A 24,904-nucleotide genomic window follows, 5' to 3' on the forward strand; every position below is an offset into this window, starting at 1 on the left:
AAGATGCGCATGGAATGTGCTGGGGATATATTTTTGTATTTTCGGCACCTTTTTAGGGACCCCTAAAAGTTTTACTTTTCACCTTCCGTTTCTTCGGATCCCAGACCATAATGTGATATGGTCAGATGGACTTCTGAAGTCCCCGGCCACTTCAACACTTCTGGAGAATATGGTCCCATTGTAACCTCTAAGGTTCCTGGGATAGAGGGGCTTTTTTTTAAAAACCCCATTTTGTCCTTAAGGAAATGAGGTCACCCTACATTGGATTTAGCGAGCAGGTTGGTGGCAGCTGCAATTTAGCTTCGACTTCACCAGGGGTGCAAGCCGATTTACTGCATTATTAGCCCAATGTACTTTTTTCTTAGTGTCATGAATCTTTGAAAGTAGTCCTTTCTTTCCTAGAGGTAGCCCCTTCCCATGTGGCCAGGGAGATGAGGCCGCTACCCGATAGTCCCCCTTGGGGGTGCCACTCAGTGGGAGGATCACATGGCTGGGAAGTCCAGCTGTGGGATTAGGGACAACCATCAGTAGAGAATGCGGTATCCCAGCCCATCACCGGACCCTAGACCCCTTTCTTACAAACCCAAGAACAATCCCTTCCCATAGAGATTCATGAGTTGTGGTCAACCTGCCATTACCCCAGAAAGTACTGGGAGGAGGAAGAATAGGAGTTACCCAAGTGAAGATCCCTTTACCAGTACTGTGAGGAAAAAGATAACCAATGATTCACAAGGGAGTCCTAATATCAGTACTGTGAGGAAAGAAATGGGCAGAAGCATTAGGATCACACTTGCGAACCACAAGGAACAGTCTAGTGGTTACTGGTTTCCGATAGGCCCCTCTAGAATAGAAATCGAGGTAGGAAAACATGAAGTGCTGCCAACCCTTTCCTGGAAAAGCAGGAATCCTGTGCTGGAACAGAAGGGGCTGTGGACCACTGTACTACCCAGAGAGAGGGGGGAGCCCTTGATCCCCGGAAGCCTGTGGGGATCTAAGGGAAGCTGGAATCTCCCTCACAGTGGGAACCAAGAAGACAGGTGTGCTTCCCAAAAAGGAGGGTCGGGAGGGAGAACTTTTTAGTGCCAGCAGTTTGCAAGGGACTAAGGGAAATATGAGACTCCCTCACTGGAAGAGATCAGTTGGGGAGCCCCCAAGAGAAGACCGCAATACCCCAGGGGAAGTAGTAGAAACTTACTGGTGTTGCTGAGTACTGGAACCCTTGCGGCCCAAGTGCAAAGGTACGCAGAGGGGCGGTTGGGAAGGCACAGGGTAACCCCAGATGCAGTGGTCGGGAGAGTGTGAAAGAGCACCCCAATGAGACGGAGAAAGGTCTGGCAGGATAGTGAACCGGGCCCAGTCAAGATGAAGAGAGGGTGCCTGGAATGCCCCTCCTCACCCCCATGAGCAGGACAGCCTGAAGAGTCAAGAATGCACGAAGCAACTCACTGTTTGGACAGCCCCCAGGAGGGCTAGTAACATCCACAAATGCAAACAGATACTCTCAGCCAGCCATTCAAACCTTATCCAGTCAATATCTTTATGGATACAGGTGCTACTACCCGGATCATGGATCCAAATGCCTCGATGGACCAGATTGATTAATGACGGAAAACCATTGTGCTGACATCATTAGTGGCACCACAACATAGAAACGTTAGTCACAACGCAAACTTGCAGCCATACACAGTTCTGTAGATAGAGGACAGACACATATGCATACTGTTGAAAGCTGTTATTGGTCTCATTAGCCAAGTGGAGAAAAGCTGAATGCAAGGCAAAAGAAGAGATGCAGAGCAAGCTTGCAGATGCTTATCGCAACCCACCCTATGGAAACTACAGGACCGTATAGAAACCTGTTAGAACCAAATGTTACAAACCTATGGAAAACCTAGCACGGTATAGATATATAGAAATCATAGTATAACTATAATAAGGTTACATGGGGCCACAAGCCACAGGATGAGAAACGTGGAAAGAACTAGGCTGCACAAAACAGCAGGCCAGAGCTCGCAGCCATGGTTAGAAACAAACAGTACATTCCGAAGCCAAGAGAGACAGAGCCATCCGCAGAAAACAGAATAAATAATCATAAATTGCGGGCCAGAAAGCGGTACTCAGCCACATGATGCAGCCGAGTCAGACAATGGTCATTCATCAGTGGTGGGAAGACAAATGGTTCTCAGCAAGACAGACATGCAGTGAAACATGGATGCTTTAACAATGTTGCAAAGCTGAGGGTACTCTCACAGGCAAAAAAGGTAGCATTTACAGTTACATTGGGAACACAGTCTCTCTCATCACCTTAAGAAGGTGCACTGAGTGCCAAGAATAGAGCTGGGTTCCAGGACTGAGGAGATCAGCACCAGCCAATCAGGGAACAGAAATGCAGGGGTGGAACGCAAAGGGCAAGGGCCAATGGTAATCCTCCGACCCTGCAACAATGTAATAGATAGTTTCGCAGTCCCTGGCAGGAGAGTATACTGGGGCTGCCAGATTAACTGTGCAGCAGTCTTCCAAGACAGTACCTGGGTGAAGGACGAACCAGGTTGGCAGCTGTGCCAGGAAGAGCAGATAAGGGTACGAGAGAATATTACCCTTGACCAAACCTAGCGACTGGCAGGAGAGTATACCTGGTAGGCTGTGAGTGATCAGAAGCGGGTGAATTTCATAATGCAAATATTGGGAACACTGTAACCAGGGGAAGAGTCTCATTCCTCCTGGTACTGTGTCTAAGAATACTGAGAGCAAATGTTTCTTCTTTGTTCCGTGAACTTTGTTGAGACCCAGGAACAGAGAAACCTCTTGGCATTGTTAAATTGTTGGATGACCGGTGGCGGCCCGGTGGGGGGAGGGGCGCGTTGAAGGGAGTTATCCACCCTGGCACTGCCTAGAGATCTTTTTGTTGGAATTTTGAACTTTTTGCTTTGATTGTACCTGGAACTTGATATGGGCCTTTTTGATGAGAACAAACCTGTAGAAGGAAGCCATTCTTGCAGGCGAGGTTCCCTCATACAATTGGACATTGTGCAGAGGAAGGGAGTCATTCTTCTGGACCAGGAAATCCCTTTATCCCTTTGCTATTAGTTACAAGTGTGAGGATATAGGCATTTTGACACAGGACGGTGGACTATTTTTTATTTCAACTGGACATCCTGACAGAGTCCTTCGTCTTTTTATTTATGTGTGGCAACCCCTCTTAGTCATCGGGACAAGTAGGGGCTTCCCTTCTTTTATTTATAATAAAAGTCTTTATCAACCAAAATGCCACCAATCTGTCATCATTCTACTTCTGCACCATTACAGTAGCTATTGATATGATACGAGTTATTTATAACGCGCCTGTATGACATGCATTACTTACCGTAAAAGCATTTCTGGTGATTGTATCTGCTTAGATTCACATGCTGTGCATATGGTCCGACATCCAGTGGTAACCGCAGAGTATTGCATCTTGTCTTTCGGGGACCGAAAGGGGACGTCGGCATAAGCGTGTCTGAAACACTATCCCTATCATGACGTGTGTAGTACCCAAAATCCCTCACGCGCCGAGGTCCCTCCAATTATATTTTTTCTGACATGAGGGAGCCCAAGGCTATAGTGATTGAGTACGTGAAGAGAGAAAGTAGTAAGAAGTCTATGTTCCTTCCACCCCAAGCGGGGAGGCAGGGAGGACGCATGTGAATCTAAGCAGATACAATCATCAGAAATGCTTTTATGGTAAGTAATGCATGTCTTCTGATGCTTGTTAATCTGCTTAGAATCACATGCTGTGCATAGACTAGCGAGCAGTAACCGGAGTTGGAGGTGGGTTGTGAGAGGGATCAGTAGAAAAAAGATGTTTTAGTACTGCTTGTCCCACCTGAGAATCAGACCTAGAATGAGTGTCTAGGCAATAGTGTTTTGTAAAGGTGTGTACAGAACTCCAGGTTGCCGCTTTGCAAATGGACTCTAGGGGAACATTTGCAATGAATGCTATGGATGCCCCAGTGCCTCGAGTAGAATGTGCTCTAGGCTTGAACGGCAGTTCTCTCTTTGCAAGAGTGTAACAGTGTGCAGCATTTGACAATCCACCATAATATTGATGATTTAGAGACAGGATCCCCTTCTCTACCAGCTGCCACTGAAGGAACAAGTTACTTACCTGTAAACTGTCGTTTTCCAGCATGGGTCTGTCATGGATTCACATGCTCATGAATATTCCCTGTCAGGCTGGGAATCCTCGGTAAAGAAAAAATCAGTATCAGTTTCGTTTCTGATCTGTCTTTCCTAGTAGTAACCAATCACTGATCTCTGCGTCATACTGACCACAGCCAATGACTGCCCTCTACCTAAGCCCCGCCTCTGGCAGCCATCTTCAGATTTGGTAGCACGTGAAGTGGCAGTATGACCAAGTGAAGAGCCGCAGAGGGGTAGGCGGGAGGGTTCGCATGTGAATCCATGCCAGACCCATGCTGGAGAACAACAGTTACAGGTAAGTAACTTGTTCCTTCTCCAGCATGGGGTCTGGCATGGATTCACATGCTCATGAATATAAGATTAAATAGCAGTACACACATGCACAACCACGGGGGGTGGTAAAAGGCTCAACATTAAGCAATACAAAAACTCAACATTAAGCATCTCTTACCTCCTCACCAGGCTCACCTTAAGCGAACAGGTTGCGCAGCACTGCTTGGCCGACCCTGGAATCCCGATCGACGCAGTAGAATCTCGTGAAGGTGTGCGTCGACCTCCACGTAGCACCCCTGCAGATGTCCAGCAGGGGCACACCAGATAAGAACGCCGTAGTAGCAGCGATCGCTCTGGTCGAATGGGCTCTCGACGGCCTGGCAGCGGTCGGTTAGCCAACTGGTGACAGTGCATGATGCAGCCGGAGAGCCATCTGGACATAGACGACTTCGAGAGAGCCTTCCCTTGATTCACAGGTCCAAAGTTCACAAACAGCTGTGATGTCCTCCGGAAACTCTTCGTGCGGTCCACGTAGAACTTCAGCGCTCTAGCCACATCCAGCGAGTGCAAAGTCCTCTCGGCCGGCGACGAAGGAGACGGGAAGAAAACAGGTAACACCAAGGGCTTGTTAAGATGGAAGTCCGACGGCACCTTGGGCATAAAAGAGGGGTGCGTCCTAAGCACCACCCTCGAGGCATGGAAAGTCAGGTACGGTGCTTTGCAGGATAGGGCCTGGATCTCTCCCACTCGTCGTGCGGAGGTAATGGCCACCAGGAACGCCGTCTTCCACGACACAAACTTCATAGGTGCGGAGTGCATCGGCTCGAATGGGGGCCCCATGAGCCTGGTCAGCACCACGTTAAGTTCCCACGCCGGGGCTTTCACCGGCGGGAACGACCGGAACAGTCCTTTCATAAACTCTTACCAGTCGATGGGACCACAGGGACGTCCATCCTGTGGTTCTGGTATATCTGGAGATCGCCGCCAGATGAATCTTAATGGAGGCATGGGCTAGCCCAGCCTTAGCCAGCGATAGCAGGTACGGCAGAACTTGAGGGGCCGTAATCCGTAGGGGGTTGATCTTCTGTGCTCGGCACCAGATAGAGAACCTCTTCCACTTATGACCGTAGCATTTGAGAGTCGAGGACGCCCTGGCCTTTGCAAGAACCTCTCTGCAATCGGCCGGTATATCGTAGCCTCCAAACTCTAGCGCTGGAGGAGCCAAGCCTGCAGGTTCTGCGACGCTGGGTCGTGGTGGAAGATGGCGCCTCCTTCTCTGGAGAGAAGGTCCGCGTCCGCCGACAGCTTGATGGGAGGGGACGTTGACAAGTCCAGAAGGTCCGAGAACCAGATCTGCCTCGGCCACGCCGGTGCGACGAGGATCATCCTGCACCGGGCCCTTTTGAGCTGGCTGATGAGTAGAAGCAGCAACGGCAACGGAGGGAACGCATACAGGTATAGGCCGTCCCAGGGGAACGAGAACGCATCGCCCATGCTTCTCGGCTGGGGAAACCTGCTGGCGAACCTCTTGCACTTCGAGTTCGTCGCTGTTGTGAACAGGTCGATTTGGGGTTTGCCCCATCGTCGGAAGAGTTGATCCACCTGATCCTGGCGCAGTTCACACTCGTGGCACGCGCGCAGCTCCCTGCTGAGCGAGTCGGCGATGGTGTTGCTTTCTCCTGCCAGGTGGATGGGAACCAGGAACATCCCCTGGGCGACTGCCCAGTGCCACGGATCCTGTGCCTCCTTGGATAGGGCTGGGGATCTGGCACCTCCCTGCTTCCGTATTTAGAACATTGTCGTGGTGTTGTCCGTGAAGATCCGCACCACCTTGCCCTTGAGCGACGGGAGGAACGATTTGAGAGCCCAGAACATGGCTCGGAGTTCCAGGACATTGATGTGCAGGAGCCTCTCCTCCGGGAGCCAGAGGCCTCTTGCGTGGAGATCTCCGGTGTGGGCGCCCCAACATTCCAGGGAGGCGTCAGTCGTCACTGTCTCCTGGTACGCCAGCGTCTGAAAGTCCTTGCCCGCCGTGAGGTGCGCTAGAACGCCCCACCACTGAATCGCCCGCCAGAACACCTCGTTGAGGGGGACCCTGTCTTCGAAGGTGCCCGTTGCCTGTATCCAACGGGCGTCGAGAAATTCTTGAAGGGGGCGCATCCATAGTCTGCAGAGGCGCACCAGGTAGATGCAAGAGGACATCATCCCCAGGAGGGACTTGATGGACCTCACCCTGGCCACGTCCGTGGCTAGCAGGCGCTGCACTTTGCCTAGAATTGTCTTCGTCCGTTCTTCCGACGGGGCCGCCAGGCGCCTCACTGTATCGAGCTTCGCTCCCAGAAACAGGGCCACCTGCGACGGCACCAGGTGGGACTTTGGGTAGTTTATGGCGAATTCCAGGTTTGTGAGTAGCTAGACGGCCCTCGCAGTGTGTTCGACGGCGAGTTCACTCGTACTTGAGCGGATGAGCCAGTCGTCCAGGTAAGGGTAGACGTGAATCCCCTGTAGGCGCAGCCGCGCCGCCACTGGTGCAAGGCACTTGGTAAAGACCCTGGGGGCCGACTTCAATCCGAACGGCAGTGCTCTGAATTGGTAGTGGCGTCCCTGGATGACAAACCTGAGGAACTTTCAGTGACTTTTGAGGATGGGAACGTGGAAGTAAGCATCCTCCAGGTCCAACGACGATAGAAAGTCGCCTTCCTCCAGCTGTCCCAGTACGTGCTGGAGGGTGACCATCCTGAACTTTTGTGATCTGATGTATTTGTTCAAACGACGAAGGTCCAGGGTGGGGCGCCAGCCGCCCGTCTTCTTCCTGACAAGGAAGTATCTGGAGTACACCCCGGAGCCCCGGAGCCTCTTCGGGACAAGCTCGATGGCGCCTTTCCTGAGCATCGCCCGTACTTCCAACAGCAGTTGCGGGACGTGATTTTCCTTCCTGGCCACAGGTGGAACGTGAGGGCACTTCTTCAGGAATTCGATAGCGTGTCCTCTTGCCAGGGTATCCAGCACCCAACCGTCGGTGGAGACGGACTTCCACACGCCGACGAAATTCGTCAGCCGGCTTCCCACCGGGGATCTCCGGTGGGGGCCCGAGACCACGGGCGGTTCAGTCCTGCTTGGAGGTGGTGGCCTTGCCGCCCTGGCCACCTTGCCGACGGCTGGGAGGCGCTCCCTGCTTGCTGCAACCCCTGTGGGCCTCCTGAGACGAGGAGCGTGCCGCCTGGCGGTAGGACAACAAGCTACCGCTGGATCCCTTGGAGGCACCCTGTCTGCCTCCGGAGCTCCGAAAAGGCCGTCATTGCTGAAGGGCTCCTAGGGCGCGGGCCATCTCTGTGTCCGTTTTTATGGCTTGGAGGGACTCGTCCACCGCCTTCCCGAACAAGTTGCTGCCGTCGAACGGAATGTCCAACACCCTGGTCTGGACGTCCTGACGGAAGTCGGTCGCCCGGAGCCAACCCCGTCGTTGTAGGCAAACACCGTTGCCCAGCTGGCTGAACCCGGTATCGGCAATATCGGTTGCCACCGTTATGGCATGGTCCGACGCCACCTCGCCCTCTTGCAGTATTTCATGGGCCTCGGACCACTTGTCGTCCGGCAGGAAGTCCAATATGGGGGCCAGCTTAAACCAGAGCTCCCTGTCGTAACGGGCCACGATCGCCAGGGCATTGGCCGCTTTGATCGTCGTCGCCGCAGACGAAATGACCCGCCGCCCCATGGCGTCCAACTTCTTTCCCTCGCCGTCCGGTGGGGAATTCGACGTCGAGGCTCCTGACCCCGCCGCTTTCTTCTTTGCCGCCGCCGAGACGACCGAGTCTGGCGTTGGCTGGGCCCTGAGGCACAGGGGAGCTGTTTCGGGGGCCCGGTACTTCTTCTCGTACCGGTCCTGTTTGGCTGGTGCCGTGGAGGGGTTTTTGAGAACCGACAGGCCCTCCCCTACCAGATGTCATCGATTAGGGGCACCGCGATGACCGTCTTCCTCTTGGCCTCCCGGCGCTGATAGAGGAAACCTTCATTTTTCTGCTCCTCGGGGCAGAGCTGGAACAATTTGGACGCCCTGGCGATCATGGCGTGGAATGAGCCAATCTCGTCGGGCGGCGAGGCCCGTGCGCCGGGAGACAGGAGACCCGTTCCGTCGTCGTCGCCCTCAGAACCCGTCGTCGAGCCCAACGCACCGTCATCTCCCGACTCGTGGGAGGATGAGGAGGGAACTGTAGGCCTTACGGGGGCGAGCGGAGGAGAGGGTTGGGTCCTCCGTCGTTTGTTCTGAGGACTTCCCGACGGGCCAGGTTGCGGGTCCTCCGGCCTGGGCCGTGGGAATCTCGTCCTTATCTCAGAGCATAAGGACTGGATGGCAGACAAGATGGCCGCCGAGCCATCCTGAGGCCTAGGATCCGGCTGCGCCGGAAGGGAAGGCCGCTCTTCCTCACCATCGTCGTCTTCCTCGGTTATATCCCGAGGATCTTCCTGACTGGATCGAACCTTCTCGAAAGCTGCCCGTTGGACTTCGAGGTTCCTCACGGCCTCGGTCAGTTTCTCCTCCGAGGCTGACTCCGAGCTCGAGGAGGGCACCGTGCCCCCCCTCGCTTCTTCCATCATGGCAGCCACGACGATGGGCTGAAAAGAGGATTCCCTCCTTGGCGGCAGGGAAACTCTAGTCCCGGAAGCAGTCTCCGCTGGCGTAGTCTCTGCCGGCTTGGCAAGAGTCGCCGCGATAGCCTCGATAGAGGCTTTTGCCTGCTGGGTAGGGGCCTTCACCACCTTAGGTGCGTCCCGGGCCTTCTCCTTCGGGGGAGGGGCGACACCTCGCTCCCCCTCTTCCAAGATCGGACGGGGCTTCTTCCGAAGCTTACCCGGGGCCTCAGACTTTCTCTTCCCCGAACCGGAGCATTGGCTCGTGGTTGACGGTGCCGGGGAAGGTGCACCCTGCCTGGCGACAGGAGAGCCCGACCTTTCGACGCTCCCGGAGCCAGCGGACTCGCGGCGCTTGGCCTGGTGTTGGGCCCCCGTCGCCGGGGCGCCCGCACAGGACTTAGAAGCCCGCTCGGACCCTTCTTACCCGTCAGCCCTTCTCCAACCAACTTCCGAGACGGGATCGACGGTCCCTCATGGTCCGCTCCGACAAGTTCTTGCAGAACTGGCAGTCCTTCTCTACATGAGTCTTGTCCCCATGAAGACAGTAGAGGCATCGCGAATGTTCGTCTTCCTTAAACACATTCTGCAGCCCGCATCCAGGGCAGCTGCGAAACAGCTTGGGTCCGGGCGACGAACTTGCATCCTGGGCCATCTCGAAGTAGGCCGCAAATCTTCTGGAATCCTCCAAGAAGTTGATTCGACGAAATCTTCACCCTTGAGGGGCGTAGGAAAATCCTGCAACGGGTAACCGGAGTAGAAACGGTGGAGCTTGAGGATCGATTAACCGAAAAAATGTGAAAATTCACCTGAAAAAGCGTGAAACACGCAGTAAAAGCTTGAGAGCTAAGCACAAGGACTCCCAACACTTGAACGTGCGGTAAAAATCTGAAGATGGCTGCCAGAGGCGGGGCTTAGGTAGAGGGCAGTCATTGGATGTGGTCAGTATGACGCAGAGATCAGTGATTGGTTACTACTAGGAAAGACAGATCAGAAACAAAACTGATACTGATTTTTTCTTTACCGAGGATTCCCAGCCTGATGACGGGGAATATTCATGAGCATGTGAATCCATGTCAGACCCCATGCTGGAGAAACAGTTTTCCTCAGTGGTTTAGTTCTATCCATGTAGAACAGGACTGCCCTGCACACATCTAGTGTGTGAAGGCTTCTTTCGGCCATGTTAGCAGGTCTCTGGAAGAACGTGGGTAGTTCGATTGACTGGTTCACATGGAACTTCGAAATACATTTCTGCGCAAATCTGGGATGTGTGCGCAGAACTACCTTATCTTTGTGGACTGTAACAAAGGGGTCAAAAACCGAGCGGGCCTGTAGTTCGCTAACTCTTCTGATAGAAGTGATAGCTACTAGAAAGGCTGTCTTGTAAGTCAGGTCTTTCAGACTAGCTTTATACATAGGCTCAAAACGGGGGCCCATGAGCCTAGTTAAAACCACATTTAGATCCCACCCAGGGGCTGGGTGAGTGATGGGTTGATAAATTCTTTTAACCCCTTCCATAAAGGCTTTAATCACCGGTATCTTCCACCACGACACCTTCTGTTGTGACGTGGTGTAGGCTGACAACGCCGCTAGGTGAACCTTTAAGGAATTGAAGACTAACCCAGAGTCCAACAGATGGGTTACATAAAACACAATGTGTGAAGGCGAGCAATCGGTGGGATTGACGCCTTTGGAACTGCACCAGATAACAAAACGTTTCCATTTGCTGGCATAGCAATAACATGTGTTAGGCTTTCTTGCCTCCCTCAGTATGTCCATGCATCTTTGAGGGAGTTGCAGATGTCCAAACTCTATGACCTCAGGAGCCAGGCTGCTAAGTTCAGAGTTTGTGGGCATGGGTGCAGAGTCTCCACCCTGTCCTGAGACAACATGTTGTACGGGCAGGGCAGCTTGACTGGTGGGGAGAGGGATCTTTCCATCAGGTGCACGAACCAAGGTTGGCGGGCCCACATGTGAGCCACCAGAATCATGGTGACTGGTTCCTGGTGCATCTTGTGTACTATTTTGTTCAGAAGGGGAGTCGGCGGAAAAGCGTAGACACATTTCCCTGACCAAGTTATCCAGAGACCGTTCCCCCTTGGATCGGTTCTGGGGGTACCTGGAGGCGTAATCTTGGCATTGGGCGTTCTCCTGAGTAGCGAACAGGTCGATATCTGAAAACCCCCATTCTGCGAAGACGTTGGATACAATGTCTTCATGCAGTCGCCATTCGTACTCTTCTGGCAGAGGAAAATCTCTGCTGAGTACGTCTGCCAGACGATTGAGTTCCCCTGGAACATGTTGGGATATCAGGAACATCTTGTGTTTGAGAGCCCATATCCAGATGTTTTGGGACAGCTTGGATAGCCCTGGAGAGTGAGTGCCCCCCTGTTTGTTCAGGTAATACATTGCTGTTGTGCTGTCAGCTAGGACCAGCACTGTCTTCCCTTGCAGTTGCTCCTGAAAGGCTTTCAATGCTTTGAACACTGCTAGTAGCTCCAGTAGGTTTATATGGTTGGACGCTACCTGAGGGGACCACACTCAGTGCGCTGTCTGTTGAAGCAGGTGAGCCCCCCACCCCGTGAGAGATGCATCTGTCGTGAGAGTGGCTTCCACTGCAGGGGTGGTGAAGGTTTTCCCCTTCAAGAGGTTCTCCCTCGACCACCACTGCAGAGAGAACAAGGGCTGGCAAGACAACTAACAGATCTTCCCATTGTCCGCTGGCCTGACACCACTGGCTGTTGAGCCACTCTTGCATGGGACGCATGCGCAGCCGCGTGAAGTGTATGCATGACGCCATCATCCCTAGCAAACGCATAGCTTTGCGTACCGTCACCTCTCGACTGGCTATATACTGAGGAACCTGAGAGAGCATGTTCTGAACCCTCTCGCTGGAAGGGACAACTAGACTGTCTTCCGTATGAATTAGAGCCCCCCAGGAACTGTTTTACTTGGCTGGGGACTAAGCTGGATTTATTTTCGTTGATAGAAAATCCCAGGCTGAACAGTAGGTCTACTGTCTTTTGGGTGTTCGAAAAACAAACGTCAAACGAGTCCCCCGTGATGAGCCAATCGTCGAGGTAAGGGTAAACTGGAACTGAAAGTCTGCGCAGATGTGCCGCTGCCACTGCCAGGACCTTGGTAAACACCCTTGGCGCCGAGGCTATGCCAAAGGGGAGTACCTTGAACTGGTAGTGTTTGTCCTGAATCACGAACCTTAGGAATTTTCTGTGCGCTGGCAGCATTGAAATATGAAAGTATGCATCTTTCATATCCAATGTTGTCATGAAGGTCCCCCGTTTTAGCAATGGGATCACCTCTTGCAGTGTTACCATGCAAAACTTCTGGTGCTTTATGAACTTGTTCGCTGGGCACAGGTCTAGAACAGGATGCATGGTGAGATACTTTTTGGGTACAAGGAAGTACACTGAATAGATACCCTCGTTTACCTGAAGAATTGGGACGGCTTCTATGGCGTTCTTTCCCAGCAGCGCTTCCACCTCTTGGATCAGGATCTGCAGATGTTCCGGTGAAAGGCGTCGATGTTTCGGCAGTCTGAACTGTAGAGGTCGGGCGAATTCCACGCAGTAACCGTGGGCGACCGTCTTTAAGACCCACTGGTCTGAAGTTATCCCCTCCCATGCCTTGAGAAAAGATGTTAATCGCCCCCGACCGGGGAGACATGGGAGGGGACCTGGACTTGGTGGTCATTTCTGACCCGAAGTTGACGCTCCTCTGGAATTGGATCCTCTGCCTCTATTCTTTCCGCGCTTCTGACCCCTCTGGGGGTAGTAAGTGGGGCTTGCAGCAGGTTGAGTTGAAGTTGCCCGTGCCGAAATTGTTTTGGGCGGTGCGGGCTTGTCCTCGAAAGGACCGCCGAGAATTACTGCGCCTCTGTGAAGAGGGTTTCTGGGAAATTTGGTGCAGCGACTTAATAGTCTTGTGCTCCTTCTTGGCTGTCTCCAACGCATTGTCTACCGCCTTCCCGAAGAGATTCGCTTCTTCGATGGGTTTGTTGATAATGGATGCCTGGGTCTCAGGCTTGAAGCCCGACGTGCGCAGCCACGCGTGTCTCTTTAGGAGAGTACCCTGTGCGAGAGACCTGTCTGCTGTCTCTGCGGTGTCCAGGGTATTCTTTACCACATTTTGATTGGCAAGTTTGCCCTCCGAGACAATGGCGAGAAGCTTGGCTCTGGTTGGTTCCGGAACCTCTTGAAGGCCTTCCTGGAGTAGGTTCCATTGGGCGTTGACGTACCTTGCCAGTAACGTCGTGTTATTGGCAATCCGGACGGTATAGGCCGCCACCGACGTAACCCGTTTGCCTAAGGCATACAACCTTTGGGAATCCTTGTCCGGGGGTGACTCACCCGTGGCAAGGGGAACCCCTGCTCTCTTGAGTGTGTTGGTCACCACCAGCGAGTCTGGGATTGCGTGTCCTTTTGATATAAAGCGGGTCGGTTGGGGAGGGTCGGAAAAGTTTTTCGACCCTTGGGTTAACAGCCGGCTGTCTGAGTGGGTGTGAGTAAGGAAGGGGCCAGCTGTCTCTTTACAGAGCTCAAGAGAGGGATAGACTGGCTTGCTGGAGGCTATTCATTAATAATGTCCTCCGCGAAATCTTGTTCGGGCAAGGCTTCAAGCGTGGCAATTTTAAAGAATTCCGCTGCTTTTTTCAACATGTTGTTGAAAGCCATTTGATCATCCACCGGGGAAGCTTGTTGAATGCCATTCCAGAGGTAGGCCCATGCAGAGGAGAGAGATCTACCTCCCACTCTCAGCTCGGAGAAGCGTCTGACAGAGGTAGAGGTAGCTGAGTGAAGGGTTCAGAAGAAAGATGTTTAGGAAGGGAGAATTGGATGTAGTGTGGGCCCCGGCACCCTTGTGGACAGCGCAGAGGGTCTTGAAGTTGATCCTTGCAGCCACCAGGAGTCAGTGAAGAGATTTCCAGGCCGGAGAGATGCAATTCCTGGGTTTGAGGCCAAGGAATAGTCTTGCAGTGCTATTCTGGATTAGTTGCAGAGGGCAGACAGTAGAGGCAGGCAGGGTGAGAAAGCGGCTGTTGCAGTATTCCAGCCTAGAGAGAATCAGGGATTTGGAGACTTTGAGCTTCTGGGGAAGTGCGAAAAAGATTACCTCTGAGGGGGTGCAACTAGTCGTGGGACTTATTTGAGAGGTCTGACGTGAGGAGAGAAGGAAACCCTGACACCAACCTGGCACCCTCTGTAGTGGTTTGGACTGTTTTAGAACCGTTGCAGGCCCTCGGATGCCATTACACATCCCTTGGGATGTTGAAAGTATAGCAGTTTTTGGAACCAACCTGACTGGCTGCGCAGCAGGTCTTTTTTTAGGATTCATGGTGTGTTTTTGGAGGGCTGGATTACGATAATCGCTCAGAGCATAGGTATCTAGAGTATATCTGGAGGAGACCATGCCCTCAGATCTGCTGGCCCCTTCGTCCTTGGAAAGGGGGTCTGCACTTCCCTGATCTGCACCAGCAGAATCTCCAGGACATGTGGAGTTGGAGGCAGCGGGGACTGCACCGAAGGGGTGGGCTACGCTGGAGTGGGCGTGAGCAACACTGGATACTGAGGCTGCACTGAACACCAGGGCGTGGGACTTCCCCAGAGAAGGGGCAGGCTGCAGCAGTAGCGGGGCCAGCGGTTGAGGCGGTGCCGTCATAATCATTTCCTTTATTATGCCCTTCAAATGTCTGCCATTTGAGGAGACCTCGTTAGCGTCATAAATGTGTCAAAGAAGCTATCCTCGCATGCAGGAGTGCCGCAGGAGCTGAAGGCTGCGCTCTGCCCATGCCACGTCTGGACTGTGTATAACTCGCCTTGGTGTAACGCACTGACAAAAACGGAACCAGGTAGGCTGTAAACTACAGCATTTGGGGTGTATGCATGGGTGACCATTATACTCGTCGAGCAAACTCTTGTCTGGGTGCTGGAGGCGTAACCGCTGACAGCCCTCTGACTGGGAAGGACATGCCTCTGCGTGCAGCACCATTTTGTCGGTCAGTACCGACATTTTGTCACTGGCTGGCAAGCATGGGATATGCATGTCCGATGAGGTACCTGTATGTTCCTCCACCCGTTTGCCTTCAAGTGTAGGTTTGGGCCCTTTCTGCACTTTAGGTGTGGACCTGGGAGGCTTACCGTCCTCGGGCATAGACCCGGTAGTGCTCCTGCGTGTAGGTATCAGGTCAGAGCCCCTGTTAGGAAGAACTCTCATTTCTATGCTAATTCCCTTCTACCTTAGAGACCCCCAGCTTTATTGCTGAACTTTAGGACTTTGTCATTTTTATCCTGGAGAGAGAGACCGTTTTCCCACTCTCTCATATTTTTCTCAGATTTCCCAGTGTTTCTTTTGGTTTTGAAGTCTCAAACTCCATAGGTATCATCTTTTTGTATTGTGACACACAGCACTTTCAGTGCAGCATACCAGAGAAATCCTTTGGATTTCTGCTAAGGTTTAAATACCTTCTCTTGGATAAAATACTGGTTCCAAGAGTAGTACATTGAAATTGACTTTACTTACCTCAACCAGCACACGCCATCCTATCTGGAGTGCTGAGGGGTTACTTAGTATCCCCTTAGTGTTTCTTCTCATGTAACATTTTTTAAGTTACCCTTACTACAATTAATGGCTGGTGGCAGTGGTTACATTTTCCAACCATTGTGCGTTTTTAGCGCAGGCTGAATCCTCAGCTGCAGTATTGCACCCATGGGTGCCCATTTAATCAAAATGGCCCTGGTCTTTTTCGCCATTCCTTGTTTGTAAAGGCCTTCTTGAGACTTACTCTGCGCGCCAAACCAGGTTTGGCCCTTTGTTAGTTTTGTCTTTGGTGGGATTCACGGTTGAAGCCTGCATCTGGCTCCAGCGTGTCTGGCAGGGGAGGAAGCGAGGGAGGTTCCCGAAACTCCCTGTGCTTATTCTCCTTGGTTACAAGAATGCACCCAAAGGTGATTGGCTGACCTTGCAGGACAGCCACTCTGCTGTGTGAGTAACAGCTAGGCTGCAAATGAATGGGAGAAACCTGCATAAAAGGCTAGGTCTTTTGCAAAGAAAGGAGATTCGACCACTGGACTAAGGAACCTGAAGAAGAAACTGGAAAAGAAGCTTGCAGCACCTTCTTGGACCGTTGAAGCCCTGCTGCAGTGCTGAAGCTCCAAATTTCGCATCGACTAGAGAAGCCTGGAACTGACGACTTCTTCCCTTGGGTTGGTGGAACAAACTGACCTCAAGACCAACTTGACTGAAGTCCTCTACCTGCTCGCTGTACTTCTTTGCTGCGGCTGGAAACAACTATCAGGAACTCCAGAATCAAGGGCATCGTTTTTAAGCTGGACTGGAGCTCCAGGAAGATCCCAAGGATTCCCTCGAAGCAGGACTATCCAAGACTGAGCCAACTCAACAGAGTGCTGGACCCCAGAAGCAAGGAGAGCTCATAAGGTGTCCAAGAGAGCGTGTGTGAGAGCGTGTGTGAGAGTGCGTGTGTGAGAGTGCGTGTGTGAGAGTGCGTGTGTGAGAGTGCGTGTGTGAGAGTGCGTGTGTGAGAGTGCGTGAGAGAGAGTGAGAGAGTGAGAGAGAGAGAGTGAGAGAGTGAGTGAGAGTGATCGATCCCAAAAGGGCATCTACTTACCTACTGAAACTGTATTTTTTTAAGTGCATTTTATTGTTGACTATTGCCCTTTCTAAAGAAGGCCTATTTAAAACTGACCGTTAAATTAATAAATATTTTAATAAGAAAGTAGAAGTGTTATTTGAATACCTGTCATTGTGAATCTCTAGGTTACACCTCTACAGCTCACATTGACCCCTCTTGAGATGGGCTGGGCTGCTCAGTCACTCTACCAACTTCTATACCAAAGGTTGGGTTACCTATTGCCAAGAGGACAAGGCTGGTGTAGTCTCCCACAGGGTTACTACATACAATCTTGCCTAACAGCCCCTCGGTCGGTAGACCGGTAGCTCTGGGAGCCTCGATACTCTGACTGGAAATGGGATCTGTGCGATTCCCTCTTGCTCTTTCCAGGGAAGGGATGGCCTTGCAGGATGCTTTTGAGAAGAGGATGCTTATCTTTGCCCTTGATTTCCTGTGTACTTACTCCTTGAGGTGTTTCGTGCGGAGTCCTGGAGAAGAGCTCCCACTACATCCCGAGCCGGTTCCCGAGTGACCGAGGTGTAAGTGCATCACATCCCGAACAGCCCTCCAAGCCGAGGCACAGCGTGTTTGGGTCCGATGACGGAAAGGATCCGTCGCAGAAGGGTCACCTACTGTAGCACGCCTGGGCAGACATTCATCAGGGAGGGCAAGGCACCGGAGGCCGGTGTAGAAAGGTAATGGAAAAACAACAATGAGAGATTAAAGGGACACTGGATCCCAGGGGAAGTTCAAGCACATGGAATAAGGATGGAAAAGACCCCAACCAGCACAGGTGAAGCAGGTATGCTGCCGTTGTTGCAGAAAAGAGGACTGAGGTGTGGTGCTGGAGATAGGAGTCAGGGGAGTGCACGCTCGTGGCACCACATTTAAATCTGTGTAAAAAAAGGTTCTGTTCCCGTCCCTAGCGAGGGAGGCCATGAAGTATGGAGGAAAGGGGACAGGATGTGGGAGTATTCTGCCTCGATTTTCAACTGATCATCCTTTCTGGGTCATCCTCGTTCTTCCCCCGGGTCACTTTGTGAGCTGTACTGGGAACGTTTGGTTGGTTTAAGGATAATCCCTGGGCCATTTTAGCATGGACTTCTTGTTTCATCACCTTGGTTTGAGAAGGTGCTGTTACCGAGAAGGGTATTGGTACTCCAACACCCTGCCTCACTTGAAAATGGGGGCAGTCCTGGGTCACATATACAGTCTTCTTGGTGGGACTGTGATCTGCAGGTTTGCTGCCCTCGTTCTTTATCTGAGACAGTTTGTCAGGTTCCTACACACCTTACTCACAGTTGCTTTCACTTCTGGCTGGTAGGTCCCACTCCTGTGAAGGCAGTTTGTTCTTCTTTTCCACTGTCTATGTTGTTGTTAGTCCAGGGCTCAAATCTCAGGCTGACCGGATCCTGTGAAAGCACCTCTGAATAAAATGAAAAAAACATTTTCTCACTGGTTTTCTTTATCCCTTCCCAGTCCTAGATTCTTCAGGAACCACAACTTCAAGAACTTGCCTCTGGACCTTGGTTCAGTGGGTTATTCGTGAAACTGACCCACAGGGGTGCCAGTGGTTGCAGACCCCTGCAGTTATCCATCAACAGTGTTTTGCCATACACAGCTAATGGCACAAATACTTCTATTGCATCTCTTGAACGTCTTTTCTCGTGTCCCCTGGTGCTGATTGTTAATAAGGATTTTAGAATCTGGCCTGCTGGATAGATTCTAGGAGGCTACCCTAGTTATAGTGATCAGGGAACTCAACATAGCAACGGAGAGCAGATGATGCTTCTTAGCAGGAGTGTGTGAATGGGGTCAGGTGCCGTCAATTAGTCCGTAAAGTATGGCACACCATAGTTCAATTTAGACAGTAAGCATAAAACACACTGTTATTCATTATAGGCCTCCTGAACAAACTGAAAAATATATCTAATAGGTTGCATTTTCGAGTATTGTGCAATAATATGAATATATACATTCCCAATAGGTTAAAGCATGCATTAAAGTGGCTTATTCAGCAAGCAAGTATATTAAGTGCAATAAATGATGGAACCAGGTAACAAAATAATTCCCTAACTTAAGCAGTCCAAACCCTAAGAAGAATGGGGACTTGCGCACAAAAGTCACAGGTTTCTAAAGGGAGTTTCTACAGGTAAGTTGCAATTCACTTGTTTTGGTGAAAGTTCAAAAAGTTATTCAATTTGACTAAAGGTTAAGTAAATGTTTTCATATATTTCAGGTTACTCTACCCCAGATCCGATGACCAAAAGGTGAGTGGAAAGTCCTTATTCCCAATGTTATCCTGTGGAGGACTAGGGTGGCCGGGCGGTCGGAAGGGGGATAGGGGGGGAAGATACAGTGTGTTTGCTCATCCCCATTACTCAGATTTTCCCAGATATCATCATGAATCATCTGGGGGTAGCTGGGGGCTTGATCTTCCACTGTTGGTTCGGTGAGTGATGCCCAGGAGTTGCAGGTTTGATGATTCTTCTGGATGGGTGCAGCTGCAAGATGCGACCTCTGGCGATGAAGAAATGGAAGAAACACTGGTGCATACCGCCTCAGGGCGCTTAACAGGTTGGAGAAAATGACTTGTGGCACAAGTCGGTGATCAAATTCCTGGATTGAACGGGGAACGACGATGCTTCTGGCGAGGTAGCCCACAAGAGAGCTGGTCAGTCCACCGGGCAGCCAGGGACACTTTCGAAGGCTCAGAAGAACAGGATCCTCGAGAAGGCGTTGAGACTAATGAAAAGGCTGCAGCACCACCCAGGGTCTTTAGAGATCAAGTAATCACACAGGGCTTCACTGTGCTGGACACAGGAAGGGATGCTGAGCCACTTCAGGAGTTGTCTTCGAATCGTCAGCAGGCTGCGCTCCGACAAATCGTCATCAGCCTATGCTCCAACAATGATCTGAAAACCTGGCTGCAGAGGCCCTCTTATCCAAAATCTGAGTTGGAGCAAAGTCCAAGCCCCCCCATTGTTAAGGATCTGCACCATTCAAACAGTCAGTAGTTGCTCAATCAGCGACAAATACTGGTTTCACATTTGCCCCACACCTAGAACTTTCAAGCACCACAGATGTGGAGTGGGTGACATCATTTTGGGAGGAGACTTTAACTGTGTCCGTGATCACAAATTGGATAGAGTTAGTTTGTGCAGGTATACTAATATGATTGCTTGTAGGGAGTTGGAAATTTTCCTTCAAGAATTTGATTTGGTGGATGTGTGGAGGGAGTTACATCCTTCAGTAAAAGAATTTACGTTATTTTCCCAGTACACGACTCTTTCTATATTGGATTACACATTGATCACTAAAGCGTTAATAGATAAGACTGTTGAGGTGAATATTAGGGAAAGGGAAATGTCAGATAATTCCAGGAACCAGTTGATCTTCGTTTGATGATGAATATAGGGGGCCCGTCCATTCCGAAATGGAGGCTGAAGACAGGAATATTAGAAGAAAGATGTATTAGAAGAAATCTTAGCTAGTATGACCCAATTCTTTGAGATAAATGAGGGCTCTGCTAATCAAGGAATTGTGTGGGATAGTTTTAAAGCAGTGATCAGGGGAGAATTGATAAATAGGACCTCTCGTCTTAGGACGAATGTTAGGGAGAATTCTCATAAATTTGCTAATTCCCTTCACCTAGAGACCCCAAGCAACTTTGCTGGACCTTGAGGGCTTGATTTTTTTACCTGGAGAGAGTGTGAGCCTTCTTTCCCACTATGTATTCTGGTGTGTTTTTTACTCTTGTGTTCTTTGATTATAGTGTTTTAAGACAACTCTTTAGGCATCCTCTTTTCATGCGTTTTACACAGCACCCTCAGTGCAGTGGCAGGTAAACATTTCTAGGCTGTCCCAGGGTTCAAATACCTTCTCTGGGATAAACTACTGTTTCCCAGCGAATGTCAAGTTAAAATTACTTTACTAGTCTTTTCAAATTCCTAGATCACACACACACACACACACACACACACCAACTTACAATAGAGTGCTGGAGGGGTTACCTAGTATCCCCTATGTCTAGAAACATGTAGCAATCAAATGTTACCCTTCCCTATCGAAATGACTGGTGGCAGTGGTTTTACAACAAGCTACCATGATTTTTCCTGACCGCATACAACGGCAGCTAAAAATCACGGGAGCCATGTTTTTCAAGATGGCATCTGAGCCCCCTTTGTTTAAACAGGTCCCGGTCTTATTTTTTCGCCATTTCTTTTTGGCAAGGTCCTTCTAGAGTTTGTCTCTGTGCGCCAAACCAGGTTTGGTTCCCTTGTTCCTATGCCTTTGGGGGATTCAGGACTGAAGACCGCCTCTGGCACCAGAGTGTCTGGGGTGGGCAGGAAGTAAGGGAGGTGCCCGAAACTCTGTGCTCTTAGTCTCCTTCCTAGGAGACACAAATGCACTATGGCGTAAGTGGCTGGCTGACTGTCCGGCAAGGTCAGCTACCCTGCTGAGCGAGTGGCAGCTAGGCTGGAATGAATGGGAGAAAACTGTTGAAAAGGCGTGCCTCTTGAACTGAAAGGCAGAGTTCACCACTGGAACGAAAGATCCGAAGACGAGCTGGAAGAGGACGTCTGCTGCAACTACTGGACCGTTGGTTTGCCCGGTGGATCCTTGCTGCAGGGCCGAATCACCAAGTTCACCTCGACAGAGAAGCTCCTTCAAGGACGACTTCTTCCTTTGAGTTGGTGGGACCAATCAACTCGTAAATCACCTGGATACCATTCTCGGAACTGGTTAGGATTAACCAGGGAGAAGGACACCAGCTTGTGTGCTTGAAGTACAGCAACCGTAATCGAACATTTGCCAATTTGCCAGCTTTGTGATCCATCCCTGTGCAGGAGTCCCCAGACATCCTCCCCCTTGTCCCCACGACTGAGGCTCAGGAACAGCGAGATCTGCAGGAACAGAAGTCTTCAGCTGCATCTTTTTCTTCAATATAAGGTACTGTGAAAACCCGACCAAGAGAACTCGCCTCTCACCGCAAATGTTTGTGGAACGTTGGCATCTTGCAGGCCTAGTCAGCTTGTGTCCCAACATATGAACCTTTCTTCTGCGAACTACTAAGAACCGTGGCAAAGACTTTTCCGTTTCAAATACCAGAACCGTTTTTACTTATACAAGACACTAACCCATTTGGCCTACCTATTGTATTAAATCAACTCCTCTGGTGAACTCAAACTATTTACACTGTTTTAAAGTAATATTCGTTTGATCAATTTATGCCTTTTTGCTCCTACCTCAATGCTATTTTGCTCTGACTTCAAGGGAGCTCAACTGCTTAGTAATCAGTATTGTAGTATAATTTGTGTGTGATATTGGTTGTCTCCTTTAGTGAATGCTTTCTAAATGATTGTGTAATAAATTAATTGTTTTACCAAGAAGCCTAGAGTCTAAGTGTCTATCTGAATACTTGTCATTGTAGACCTCTATGTAACACCCTTACAAGCTCACATTCCCTCTTGAGATAAGCCTGGCTGCTCAGCTCTCTACCAAAAACTGTGTGATACAGACTTATACCAAAGGATGGTTTTGCTTACAACTGTAGTCCTAGTTGTGTGTAGTGGTCCCAGAGGTTACTACATACAAATTTTGCCTAACACAGAAAACTCTGGATGAACTGAACGTGACGCAAGAGAAGTTTTCAAGTTTGCAGCAAAGGTATGCTCGATCAGGAAGGGCTGAGGATAGGCTGGAGATGAATCATGTCTAGGAAGCATTGGCAAAGAACTACCTTGATGGCTGAACGCAATTTATTTTTTACAAAACAAATATTGGGAAAGTGGAGACAAGAGTGGCCGATTGCTGGTGAATAAGTTGAAGGGTATGAGAGAGAGATCATATGTTCAGGGGATAGAAAATGTCTAGGTGTGCAGGACTTAAAAATTATTATGAGAAATTATATAGAGGAAGGACTAGTCTCAACAAGATTTGGAGGGCTTATTTGAACATGTTGACATGAAGAGGCTACGACATGACAATAATAAGTCGCTGGCATCGGATATTGAAGTGAAGGAGGTTCTATTAGCAATTGAGCAACTCAAGTTGGGGAAATCCCCTGGTTAGATGGCTTGCCAGTGGAATTCTAAACGAAAATTTGATAATTTCTTGGCTCCCATTTTATGTCAACTGTTTAATTCCTTCTTAGAAGGGAAGGAGTCATGCCACTCAATGACTGAGGCCATGATCACACTCATACCGAAAGAGAGGAACAATCGGAAATGCCAAAATTATAGACCAATAGATGTTAACATTTTCACAAAGATAATGCCAAATAGATTGAGTAGCTGTATTGGGAAAGTAATTCATGAGTCACAGGTGGGGTTTATGAGGGATAGATTTGGTAATGACAACATCAGGACGCTTGTCGATATAAGTCTCCATCGCAATACACCGTCCTTGTTTTTATGGATGCTTAGGAAGCATTTGATAGGGTACACTGGAGTCTCTTGAAATTCACGATGGAAAAAAAAAATGGGATTTGGTAATACATTTGTGGGGATGATTCATTGCTTGTGGGTTGCTGCAAAGGCACATATTTGGGTCAACAATGAGATGTCAGATGCGTTTAACCTAACTAGGGGAATGAGATCAGGCTGTCCGTTATCACATTCCTATTCAACATTGCCTTGGAGCATTTGGTAGCTCTGATATGCAATGAACAGAGCATAAGAGGGCTGAAATCTGGGCTCAGAGTTTAAAGTGCTCTCATATGCTGATGACATGGTAGTGGTCCTCTCGGATCCAGAAAGGGGTAGTGGTATTCTTAAAGAAGTCTTTGAGAAGGTGGGTAAGCTTTCAGGCTATAAAATCAACTGGGATAAAACAGGTATTCTCGCTTTCCATGACTGTCAAAAGGGGTGATTTTACAGAATGTAATTGCAAGTGGTCTGAGTCTCACGTAAAATATTTAGGGGTCTTTCTTACCAAAGCTATGACAGATAGTAGAATTTAATGTGGATAAAAGAACAGATGTCAGGTCTCTGGGTAAATAGATCAGCCCCTGGCTGAGAGGTAACAATTCATTTAGGCAACATTTTAATTTTCATGTTATTTTATGCAGCAAGGTACTTTGCAATAGTTGGGCCTTAACTTTTATTTTCAGAGTGCCGGTGAGAACCCAAGCCAAGGTGGAGGAAAGGAATAGGAGTTGTGATTGGGTGATGAGAAACAATGGACTGATTTCAACATTATAAACTGCCTTTTCATTGCCTTTCATTTTAGATGTCATGTGTGTAGGTCATGTTTTTTTTTTTTTTATTTGCTCCTGAGTTAGGCCTAGATTTTCAGGTGGAAGAATTCCCAATCTGGCTCTGAAGAAATCTGTATTCAAAGTAGTATCCTCCAGTGCAGAGGAAGGCATCATGAAAATAAGAAGATATGTTGAACAGTTTGTTCTTCACATGTCAAGTTAAGTATATTTAATTTCAAAGAAAGTTTCAATAAGTGAGAAGAGCATCTTTGCGTTTGCTTTATACATACGCTATAACTACAGAAAGTGTGTTCCTTTTTTTTATTAAGAAGAAACAAAAAGGTGTTGACTGACTTTTTGTGCGTGTGAGTTTGCGCGTGGTCTGAGGGGTAATAGAATCTCTCTAACGCCTTGTTTGTTAACCTTGCCAGTTTGAGTTTCCTTCCGTGTGGCTTCAGGAAGTAATGAAAACAAACGGCGGCGGCAGCAAGTTCAGCTGATCCCTTCGGCGGCGAGAGTTGGGCAACATAGGAGACTGTCACGCGATCGCCTGTAGTTAGGCAAGGGAAGTAATCCAGCAGGTTCCCGTTTTCTTTGGCAAGGTAAGCTAGTGTATCTTTCTTTTTTTCGTATTGCATGTCTTTATACGGTCTCAGTTCAGTTGTGTGGCGACTGGAGGAGCTGCATTCAGAACTCTAATTTCTTTAGCACAGAGACAGTGCTTCGGTTAGTTATATGTTTAATAGTTTTTGAATATATTAAAGTTTGTTTTTAAGAAAAGGAAACAAACATGAGGAGGTTTTGGGAACTACAGACAGCTCATTAAATGTTAATGCCCAACAAACTTTCTAAACAAGGAAAAAGTAAAACAATGGTTACGTGCCCATTTTAAAATAATTCAGAGCAGTAGATTCTTGGTTAGCATTTCAAGAAAGATTTAACTCCCCTTGTGCCCCATCCCGCTTATCTTGCGAAATTTA

The 24,904-nt window shown here is 49.6% G+C and overlaps 1 protein-coding gene across 2 annotated transcripts in view; it reads right to left on the bottom strand.

Moving 5' to 3' along the window:
- Positions 1–24,904, bottom strand: part of BRD4 (bromodomain containing 4) — a 1,521,397-nt gene that overhangs the window by 12,054 nt on the left and 1,484,439 nt on the right. The gene's annotated exons all lie outside the window — the stretch shown is intronic.

The sequence above is a fragment of the Ambystoma mexicanum genome, chromosome 3q (genome assembly GCF_040938575.1).
Source record: "Ambystoma mexicanum isolate Mex_15411 chromosome 3q, UKY_AmexF1_1, whole genome shotgun sequence".
NCBI classification, from domain to species: Eukaryota; Metazoa; Chordata; class Amphibia; order Caudata; family Ambystomatidae; genus Ambystoma; species Ambystoma mexicanum.